The following is a 10,135-nucleotide window of genomic DNA, read 5'->3' on the forward strand; positions in this document are numbered from 1 at the left end:
TTCTTTGCAAAATTTCAATGCAATCTCAAGGCTGGTCTGGGATTTGAAGCCAGGATCTTTCTGCAAATATCAAGTAACAACCAACGAAGCAAGAATCATACCCCTAGACCAACAAACCACCTGCTTAGCAAATGTGGAGATAAGATATAACCATTATTGAAGCATTTTTAGTGTGTGTTGCTGTTCTTGATCGGAGGAGCACATGAGACAAAATTAGTGACTTGGCCTTTTCGACATGTTTTCTGAAGCGCCGCACGGTCCCACTCCTGCAGTCAATGAGCTGTTGGGACGTTAATGTATCCATCATCATCATCATCATAGGCGGTCCCTCAAAACGAGGATGACTTGCTTCCACGCTGAAAAAGGATGAATTCACAGGTGTTTCAATGAAGGATCCGAACTACATCCCGAAGGATGGAAGATGCCTGTGCGTGGATTTTTTTAACATGTGGTGGCCGTTGCACCCCAGCCATCACACGGGCTTGACAGAGCGAGGTCTTGGTCCAGTGGCAAGGGTTAAGCAGGTCGACTGGAGACCAGTTCTGCTGCACGGACCCAGTGTGCACACATATCGCAGTGTGGGCTGGCCCGTGCTAACCCTGGGCCCCTGGCCCTGAACTCATGCCTCCCCTGGGCACCGATCACGTCCCTCTACAGTCTCTCGCCGCTCCTTCGCCCCGATCTCGCCGCTCCTGCTGTACCTGCCCACGCTCCAATCACCGACCTGGACCTTGATGACGTCACACTTCGCTGCCGCCGCCCTCCTGCACCAGCTCGCGCTGCTCCCTGGAGTAGTCTCCCGGGACCTCCAAGCTGCTCCCAGGGCCGCTCGCCGTTCCTTTTATGGCCCCGACCTGCCGCTGGTGTTCTCCCGTTAGTGTATCCAGGCTGTGGGTGGCCAGCCCGAGCACAGCAGAGGGGTTTCTGCATTTGTTCTGGGTGGGGGCAGTATCTTTCCCCTTCTCTCTTCCTCTTGTCTTTATCCCTGTGCTTTTATTTCCCTATTTATTCCCCCTGTCTCAGTTTCTAGTGTTTAAAAGATGAAATGTGTATCATTGTGGAACAATTTCTCTCACTCAAAGTCAGACGCACTACAGTTGCACCATGAGGTCTAGGTAGCTAGCCATTGATATTCAGGTTCATATATAAATATATATAAATATATCTATATGTATCATAACCGTTCCCTGGTGGTCGAGGGGTTAAGATCCGGCGCACTAAACTGGTTTCAATTCTCGATCAATTCATCGCATAAAAATAATTGAGGTCTGTGAGACGATTAATAATTGCTGTAATCACCATGAATACCAATACTTTCTGCGATAGACCGAGCTTACAGACTATCTGGCTTCTCCTGCCCTTTGCCGGGCACGTGTTCGGGGTTTAATTTTACAAACTGGGTGAGTTCGCTGATCGCGGGGAGACGGTAGGAGCCTCTGTGGCCCCACTGTGAGGATGTGGAAGTGAACACGGTGGCTGGGTGATCCGTGACATTTCTGTAAAGGGCAGTGGAGGAGAAGGATTGAAAACTTTCAGTGTGGGACAGAAGTTGTTTTAGGTGAGCCAACACATTCCCGATCAGCACAGAGGGAGCTCACTGGTCAGCTCCCCTCTGTTGGGGCTGCTGTGCCAGAGGTTTCTGTAGTGTAGTGGTTATCACATTTGCTTTATATGTGAAAAGTACCCGGTTTGATTCTGGGTCGAAACATTATGTTTAAACTTGCTATAAGGGAACAATCGGAGGAGAGTTTTGTCTCCTGGAAAATGCTGCCTGACCTGCTGAGATTTCCAGCATTTGCTGTTTTTATTTGCTATTTATTCTCCTGGTAGAAAGGCTCCCTTATTCCTGAATTGCTCTTTATTTCACTTCAATAAATAGATAACTTTCAGTGAGAGAAAACGGATCCACCGGGGACCTTTCGCATGTGAGGCCAACGTGATATCCGCTACACTGCAGCCCATCAAAGGGTGAGAAACCACTGAATATAAAGGATGAGCTCACAAATATCAGGGGCAGTGCAGTCTGGTCAACGTCAAACCCCCCTTTCTTATTCAGCAGAGGCATGATCGGGAGTCAGACGCCACAAAGTTTAATTAAAGATACAAATACAAGTAAAACTTCCAAATCGTTTCACTGTAAAATTCTTTCACTTTATTTGAAATCCTACTGCGTTGAATCTGAAAAGGATCACCATGGGATTTTATCTTCACGACTGATTCTAATTTCTCTGCACGGAAGGAATAACCGGTGCTGTTAAATTTGACAAAAGTTGCCCCAGATTCCTGGTGACATCGACAATACAGTGTGTAAAATGGGTTAACATGCTGAAGAACATAAGAACAAAAGAAATAGGAGCAGGAGTCGGTCATACGCCCCTCGAGCCTGCTCCACCATTTAATACGATCATGATCGATGCGATCATGGACTCAGGTCCACTTCCCTGCCCGTTCCGCAAAGCACAGGACAAATGATTGAAGTATCGACTGTCCCTCAGTTAGCATTTCTTTCATGGTGCAAAAGAAGGTGACGGGTTAATTAATGATGCTTTTCCATAAACGCAACACAAAAGTTTAAGAAAAAAACATATGGTGACTGGCAGGTGAGCACTGCTTCTGACACCTGGTGGGAATTTTAAAGCCCCTTGTGTTGTGAAAGCTTCATATAGACGAACATCTCAAACACATTGTGTAGGCCTCGTGGCGCAACGGTAGCGCGTCTGACTCCAGATCAGAAGGTTGCGTGTTCAAATCACGTCGGGGTCACTGTTCTTTCAGAATTAATATTTTCTTTGCTGTTTGGCAATAACCAGACCCTTGCTCCAAGGTCTGTCTCACGGTTTCCCCGGTGTCAGGCAGAGATACGCCTGCTGCCCTCATTTAATTCATGTGACAGGACACACAAGTTCCAAATCAACCTGCAGGTGACCACACACACCGCCGAGTGGTCTGAGGTGCTGTGATTAGATCGCAGTTTTATCTGGAGGTGTGGGTTTGAATCCAACTTCTGACATTTATTATTTTTAATCATTAAGCGAAACTCATTGTTTGACACCACGACCAACTCCTTAAAACTGGGATTCAGCAGTTCACCTGCTCGCTTAACATTTCCGTCTGACCTGGTGCTGAAAGTGGAGATGTTTCCGCAGTGTCGCGGTTAACACGTTCGCCTCACACGCGAAAGCTCACCAGGCGGGAATATTTTCTGTAGCTTTCTCCTCATGCATGCTCAGGGGCGAGTTTGTTCTCCTGTGAAAAGTTCATAAGATGATAAGCATGTAAGAATTAGGGGCCGGAATAGGCCATTCGGCCCCTCGAGCCTGGTCCACCATTCAAGAAGATCCTGGCAGTTCCTCGACAGCAAGTTTAAACATCTGGGACGGAGCCAACAGGCGCCTGTCTGCAAGCAGTGAGAGAACGGTATGTTTGGCAGAAGCCTGGCGAGCTCAGTCGGTGGAACATAAGACTTTTAATCTCAGGGTCGTGGTTTCGAGACCCACATTGGACATTTAAATTTTTCACAGAATTATAGAATGATAGAAGTTTGCAGCACGTAAGGAAGCCATTTCGTCCCATCACTTCCACCCCGGCCAACAAGAGGCGATCCAGCTTCATCCCACTTTCCAGCTCTGGGTCCACAACCCTGCAGGTTACGGCACTTCAGGTGCACATCCAAATACTTTTTACTTGTGGTATCTACCTCCGCCATTCTTTCAGGCAGCGAGTTCCTGACCCCCACAAACCTCTGCATGAAGAATTTTACCTTCAAATCCTCTTTAAACCTTCTACCAATTACTTTCAATATATGCCCCCTGATTGTTGACCCCTCTGCTATCCACTATATCTACGCCCCTCATAATTTTATACATCTCAATGTTGTCTCCCCTCAGCCTCCTCTGTTCCAATGAAAACAAACCCAGCCGATCCAATCTGTCCTCATAGCTAAGATTCTCCACACCTGGCAACATCCTCGTAAATCTCCTCTGTACCCTCTCGTACAATCACATAATTCCTGTAATACAGTGACCAGAACTACATGCAATACTCCAGCTGTGGCCGAACTAGTGTTTTATACATTTCAAGCATAACCAACCTGCTCTTCTATCCCATGCCTCAGCCAATAAAGGCCAGCATTCCGTATGTCTTCTTACCCACCTTATCCAACTGGCCTGCTACCTTCAGGGATCTGTGGACATGCACTCCAAGGTCCCTTTGTTCTTCCACACTTCTCAATGTCCGACCATTTAATGTGTGTTTCTTTCCTTGTTTTCCCTCCCCAAATGCACAGCCTCACACTTCTCTGGATTAAATTAGTGTCACCTGAAAACGTTTTAATCATACCTCCTATATTTAAGTTTAGATCATTGATGTTACCACTAAAAGTCAGCGACCTAGCACTGAGCCCTGTGGAACCCCACTGGAACCATCCTTCTAGTCCCAAACACTCCCATCAAACATTACCCTTTGCTTCCTGCCTCTGAGCCAATTTTGGATCCAACTTGCCACTTTGCCCTGGTCCCATGGGCTTTTACTTTCGTGACCAGTCTTCCATGTGGGAACTTGGCGAAAGCTTTGCTAAAATCCTTATACACTACATCATACGCACTGCCCTCATCGATCCACTTGGTTACCTCCTCAAAAAATTCAATCAAGTGAGTCAGACAAAACCTTCCCTGAACAAATCCATGCTGACTATCCGTGATTAACCCATGTCTTTCTAAATGCAGAAATTAAATCATTGTTAAATTTTATCCTGCTTTCACGGGAAAACACCATTAATTAACCGATGATCTTTGTTGTGCATGTATAAAATAAGTACACACCCTGTACACTCAATGTACAGTTACATAAGACCACTGGATGTATCTTCACACTGTATGCACTATGCTTGTACCACCAGAGGGTGCAATTGGTGGAGACCTCGGGGTCACCTGCACACAACAGGTAACCAGGTATAAAAGGGAGCTCACAGTACTGTACCCTCACTCAGGAGCTGCAATAAGTGGACTAAGGTCACCACAGTTCAAGTACAATACCTTACCTCGTGGAGTCATTACTAGAGTGCTTACAGACACAATAACTGGTGACGAGAATACGAATTTCCATGTGACAATGGCTAACCTTGGCACGTTTGAACAATTCGCCGATGGGGAAGATTGGAAGGCCTTTGTGGAAAGGCTCGAACACTTCTTTATTGCAAATGACATGGGGGGAGACGACCCGACCTCGCTGGCTGATAAGTGCAGAGCTATCCTGCTCAGCAGTTGTGGGCCCACCGTCTATGGCCTTGTCAGGGACCTGCTAGTCCCAGAGAAGACAATAACATATCTTGAGCTCGTAACGCTGGTACAGGAACAAACCTAAAGAGAGAAGCCTCACAGCCAGACACCGGTTCTCTCCCCACCGGTGGATCCGAAGGCCAAGAAATCGCAAAATATGCTGCAGACCTGAGACGATTGGCTGCACCATGTGATTTTAGTGATCACCTCACCGAACCACTAAGGGACATCTTTGTTATTGGAATCGGTCACAAGGGCCTTCTCCACAGGCTGCTCTCTGCGGACACCACGGTCACCCTGCAGAAGACAATTAACGTGAGCCAGGTGTTCATGATCTCGGCCTGAGATTCCAAGTGGATGTCTCACCCCCAGGACTCTAACCCGGCAAGTACTGTGAACCGAAAGGTGCCTTTTAGAGGCAGGGCTGCTGCTAGCAGTCTCTCTCAGGGAAGAGAGAACAGAACCCCGAGTCCCACAATCCTGAGTCGGCCACATGTGGTCAACCGGCCAACCCCATGCTGGCGCTGTGGAGGAAATCACAGGGCCCACCAGTGCCGCTATAAAGACTATACTTGCAAAGGCTGTAACATGAAGGGCCACCTCCAGCGAATATGCAAGAGAAATCATACTCACCGAGTCGATGAAGAGTTGGCTGATCATCCGGAGTCCAGCGACGATGAGGTGTACGGAGTGTTAACCTGCACCACCGAGAGTTCCCCGGTGAAAATGGAAGTTGAAGTCAACTATGTTCCAGTCACGATGGAGGTGGACACAGGGGCGAGCCAGTCACTGATGAATCAGGCAGCCTTTGAGAAACTCTGGGACAATCCAATCGAACGACCTAAAATGATCCCGATCGAAGTGAAACTGCTCACCTACACAAACGATACATCCCAGTCGTTGGCAGCGTGGATGTCCAGGTGTCCCATGGCGGCGAGATGCACAGGTTACCTTTGTGGATCATTGCTGGTGATGGTCCAAAGCTATTAGGAAGAAGGTGGATGAAAAAGATCACTTGGAGCTGGGAAAAGCTCCAACCTCCAGCGATCGATGTCCTCCGCGGCCCCGAAGTTGGATCCAGCACAACACCTGAAAAACCAACCGCCCAACTCGACTGTGAGGTAACGACACAGACCGCTCAACCCAACGGCGAGATGATCCAGCCCAAACAACCAGACCTCACCTTCCAGGCTCCAGTGGCAGTACTCCGGAGAAGAAAATTCACGCAGAAGACAACTTCCTGTCATCCGTGGCAGAGCCTGGGGAGAAAAGGATCACCGCAGCCTACCTCATGGAGAGAAAGAAGATGGCGTCCGAACCACGAGGTGAAGGGCCTGAAGTCAAGATGGCGGCAGCCAGACCACAAGGGAGCAACACGTGATGCCGAACGGCGAACCGGATTGGGGTAAAGATTGAAAGACCCTCTTAAAGGAGACCGGCAACCCATCACAATTAAAGGGACAGTTCCACTCTTTTTCCAGCGATGATGGTGATACAAATGTAAAAGATGTAACTGACAATTTCAAGTTTGTAAATGTAACTAATCATGATAAGTCGGGAGATTGCGGTCGGAACCAATGTATTGTGAGAGTAAACGAAGTGATGACGTGCAATGCTGGGATTTACAAGCATGCCGACAAAACCAAGGGCAACCTCCCGTCAGCACCCAGGTCCCGCGACCATGTAGCCTGCCCCTCCGGGACCAATGTGATACCCCAGGGAGTGTGGCCACACACAGAGGGAGCATACCAGCTGCAGGCCCAGTGATCAGCGGACGGCAAAGGCACCACTACGGGTACCCTGCCCCCGATCGGCTCCACCTCTCTGGCCACCAGGGCCAGTACTGGGAGCAAGCGGATAGCACCCTCCTGACCTCCCAACGGGACCTGGGATGACCAGGCTCCCACTATCGCTGAAGAGCAGCAGGGAGACACCGCACCCTTCAAAGGAGGACAAGGAGGCCACACACTCCTGTGGCTCTGCCCCTCACTAGGCAATGGCAAAGGCTCTGAGACTCAGCCAGGTGAGCGATCTGAGCCCACCCAGCTGGCAGGGGACACAGCGCCGCCATCAGATAACCTGGACACAGTCTGGTTACTCTGGAACTAGTGTCCTCACCCACCTGCACCTACACAACCCAGGGGCAAGACTGTGATACCACGTATGTACCTTACCTGTAAAATGTACTTGTTCCACTACTGCAGAACCCAAACAGTAATGTAACTAATCCGATGTTTTTTTGTTCTTTCTGTCTGTACAGGTCTGCACATGCAGGTGTTGAGCCACACACAGGGTCTATGTATGGGGGGGGGGGGTGACGGGGGGGGGAATGGATGGATGTAGCCATGGACACACATGGATCACACCCAGAACCCACACAACCCCCACTGCAACCTCCAACCATCCACTGCTGAACATTTCCCAATGTCGTGGCAATAAGGACTTGGGGGTCCACAGGGAGAGAACCAAGCCAAAGCATTGACAAGGTGCAAGGGCTTTGGGCACTCAAGTCTCGGGCCAGAGCACACAATGCAAAGGCAAGTGGCACAAGACTGAGGGGAGAGTGATGTTGTGTCTGTATAATATAAGTATACTCCCTGTACACTCAATGTACAGTTACATAAGACTACTGGATGTAACTTCACACTGTATACACTATGCCTGTACCACCAGAGGGTGCAACTGGTGGAGACCTCGGGGTCACCTGTACACGACAGGTAACCAGGTATAAAACGGAGCTCACCATCCTGTACCCTCACTCAGGAACTGCAATAAATGGACTAAGGTCACCACAGTTCAAGTACAATACCTTGCCTCATGGAGTCATTACTTGAGTGCTTACAGACACAATAGAAAGAGATTAAACATTAAATGGTAGGACATTGAGAATTGTAGAGAAACAAAGCGACCTGGGAGTGCATGTCCACAGATCCCTTAAGGTAGCAGGCAAGGTGGATAAGCTGGTTAAGAAGACATACAGAATGCTGGCCTTTTTTAGCCGAGGCCTAGAATAAGAGAGCAGGTGGATTATGCTTGAATATAAAACACTGGTTAGGCCACAGCTGGAGTACTATGTGCAGTTCTCGTCACCACTTTACAGGAAGAAGACTGTGATTGCACTGGAGACTTACAGAGGAGATTTCGAGGATGTTATCGGGAGTGGAGAATCTTAGCTATGAGGATAGATTGGATAGGCTGGGTTTGTTTTTCTTGGAACAAAGTGGGCTGAGGGGAGGCATCATTGAAATGTATACAATTATGAAGGGCCTTGATATAGTGGATAGAATGGGCCCATTTCCCTTAGCAGAGGGGTCAACAACAATGGGGCATAAATTTTAAGTCATTGGTAGAAAGTGTAGGGGGGATTTGAGGGGAAATTTCTTCACGCAGAGGGTTGTGGGGGTCTGGAACTCACTGCCTGAAAGGGTGGGAGAGGCAGAAACTCTCACCACATTTAAAAAGTGCTTGGATGTGCACCTGAAGTGCCGTAACCTGCAGGGTTATGGACCGAGAGCTGGAAAGTGGGATTAGGCTGGAGAGCCTGTTATTGGCCGGCACAGTCACGATGGGCCGAAATGGTCTCCTTCCGTGCTGTAAACTTCTGATCATATAATTCGATGAAAAATAATCACCAAACGTGGGCTCGCACCTGTGACCCTGAGATTTAGAATCTCATGATCTACTGACTGAGTTAGCTGGGCTTCTGCAAAATACACCTTTTTGACGTTGATTACAGCTCTGCCCCAGATGTTTAAACTTGCTGTCGAGGAACTGCCAGGATCTTCTTGAATGGTGGACCAGGCTTGAGGGGCCGAATGGTCTCCTCTGGCCCCTAATCCTTACATGCTTACGATCTTATGACATTTCACAGGAGAACAAACTCGCCCCTGAGCATGCATGAGGAGAAAGCTCCAGAAAATAATCCCGCCTGGTGAGCTTTCACGTGTGAGGCGAACGTGTTAACCGCTACACTGCGGAAACATCTCCACTTTCAGCACCAGGTCAGACGGAAGTGTTAAGCGAGCAGGTGGACTGCAAAATCCCACTTTTTAGGCGTTGGTCGTGGTGTCAAACAATGAGTTTCACTTAATGATTAAAAACAGGAAGTGTCAGAAGTGTGATGTGAACCCACACCTCCAGAGGAGACTGCGACCTAAACACAGAACCTTGGACCGCTCGGCCATCCTGACTATTTAGGGCAATATGTGGCCAACTGCAGGTTTATTTTGAACTTTTGTGTCCTGTCACATGAAATAAATGAGGGCAGCAGGAGTATCTCTGCCTGACATCGGGGAAACAGTGAGACAGACCTTGGAGCAAGGGTCTGGTTATTGCCAAACAGCAAAGAAAATATTAATTCCCGAATTACCCTGAAGAACAGTGACCTCGACGTGATCTGGGGTCAGACACACTACCGTTGCGCCACGAGGTCGATACAGCACATCGGAAATGTTTGACGATATGAAGGTTTCACAATACAAGGGGCTTTAAAATCCCCGCCCATTCCCACCGGGTGTCAGAAGCAGTGCTCACCTGCCAGTCACCGTATGTTTTTTTGTTAAACTTTTGTGTTGCTTTCACGGAAAAGCATCATTAATTAACCCGTCACCTTCTTTTGCACAATGAAAGAAATGCTAACTGAGGCAGAGTCGATACTTCAACCATTTTTTTCTGTGCTTTGCATAGAAACATTGAAACATAGAAACATAGAAACATAGAAAATAGGTGCAGGATTAGGCCATTCGGCCCTTCGAGCCTGCACCACCATTCAATATGATCATGGTTGATCATGCACCTCAGTACCCCTTTCCTGCTTTCTCTCCATACCTTTGATACCTTTAGCCGTAATTGCCACATTT

The 10,135-nt window shown here is 48.3% G+C and overlaps 1 non-coding gene across 1 annotated transcript; it reads left to right on the top strand.

Annotated features, from left to right (window-relative positions):
• Nucleotides 1-2,691: 2,691 nt before the first annotated feature.
• On the top strand, nucleotides 2,692-2,763 carry trnaw-cca (transfer RNA tryptophan (anticodon CCA)). The gene has a single exon. It is a non-coding gene; the product is annotated as a tRNA-Trp (tRNA).
• The last annotated feature ends 7,372 nt before the right edge of the window (nucleotides 2,764-10,135 follow it).

This window comes from Pristiophorus japonicus, unplaced genomic scaffold (genome assembly GCF_044704955.1).
Source record: "Pristiophorus japonicus isolate sPriJap1 unplaced genomic scaffold, sPriJap1.hap1 HAP1_SCAFFOLD_655, whole genome shotgun sequence".
Taxonomy (NCBI): Eukaryota; Metazoa; Chordata; class Chondrichthyes; family Pristiophoridae; genus Pristiophorus; species Pristiophorus japonicus.